The sequence below is a fragment of the Salvelinus sp. IW2-2015 genome, unplaced genomic scaffold (assembly GCF_002910315.2).
Source record: "Salvelinus sp. IW2-2015 unplaced genomic scaffold, ASM291031v2 Un_scaffold2692, whole genome shotgun sequence".
Taxonomy (NCBI): Eukaryota; Metazoa; Chordata; class Actinopteri; order Salmoniformes; family Salmonidae; genus Salvelinus; species Salvelinus sp. IW2-2015.
In genome coordinates, this window is record NW_019943998.1 from 1 (window position 1) to 1637 (window position 1637).

Genomic DNA, 1637 nt, shown 5'->3' on the forward strand with positions numbered 1-1637 from the left:
TTACCCTGTCTCTACACTGTCACTAACAGTACCCTGTCTCTACACTGTCACTAACAGTACCCTGTCTCTACACTGTCACTAACAGTACCCTGTCTCTACACTGTCACTAACATTACACTGTCACTAACATTACCCTGTCTCTACACCGTCACGGTATCTCTCATCTCATAAAGGAGACGGGCTGTTTAATGTACAGTTTAACAGGATAACAACACAGGTCCACACCATGGTCTTAGGTAGGCAGTGGTGGGAAAAGTAGTCCATTTGTCATACTTGAGTTAAAGTAAAGATACCTTAACAGAAAATGACTCAGGTAAAGGTCACGCAGTAAAATACCYCTTGAATAAAAGTCGAAAAAGTATCTGGTTTTAAAAGTACTAAAAGTACCGTGGTAGAAAAAGTATTGAAACGTCATACTTGAGTAAAAGTACAAAGTAATAGTAAATGCTATACATCAAATTCCTGATATTGAGCAAACCAGACTGCACGATTTCCGTATTATTTTTTAATTACGGACAGACTGGGGCCACACTCCAACACTCAGACGTCCTTTACAAACACAGTATTTGGTGTTTCGTGAGTCCGCCAGATCAGAGGCAGTAGGGATGACAAAGCGTRATATTGATAGGTGCCATCATTCTGTCCTGCTTTAGCATTCTACATGTAACGAGTAGTTTTAGTCGTCAGGGAAAATGCATGGAGTAAAAAGTACATTATTTTCTTTAGGAATGTAGTGGAGTAAAAGATAAAGATATAAAGATATAAAAAATATATAAAATATATAAATAGTCAAAAATATAAATAGTAAAGTTAAGTACAGATACKCCAAAAAACGACTTAAGTAATACTTAAAAGTAGTTTGACTTAAGTACTTTCCACCACTGTAGGTAGGTGACATACATAGCGTAGCTGACATGCTGTGTTTTCTCTCAGGGCAGGTCTATAGGGGTCTGTGTGTTTTGGGTCAAACAAAACCCAGTGTTACGTCCCAAGTGGCACCCTATTCCCTACATGGTGCACTACGTTTGACCAGAGCCCATCAAAAGTAGTGCACTATATAGAAAAAAGGGTTCCAATTGGGACACAGAACCATGTTCACTCCAAATGGGAAACCAGACAAGCAGTCAGAATTGCAAAGGGTCCGAAATGGCACCCTATTCCCTACATAGATCCCTATATATAGGGAATCGGGTGTAATTTGGGACGCCGACAAAATGTCACCTCTGTTTACATTAACAACAGTTGACAGTATCTATCATGTGTATTTACAAAACAACTGTTCTGTCCCTCTGAGACCTAGCTGTGTATAATTCAACAGACAGACAAACGGCTGGTCCTCGTCAAGACTCWGGAGACAGGCTAATCTGTTTGTCCTCAGGTTTATTGACCGAGAAAAMGGTGAAACTGGGTCAAGAAAATAACACAAAAATAGCCAAGGATAGAACAGAATGGACATGTCCCATTACATTACATTACATTTAAGTCATTTAGCAGACGCTCTTATCCAGAGCGACTTACAAATTGGTGCATTCACCTTATGATATCCAGTGGAACAACCACTTTACAATAGTGCATCTAACTCATTTTAAGGGGTGGGGAGGGGGGGGGTTAGAAGGATTACTTTATCCTATCCTGTC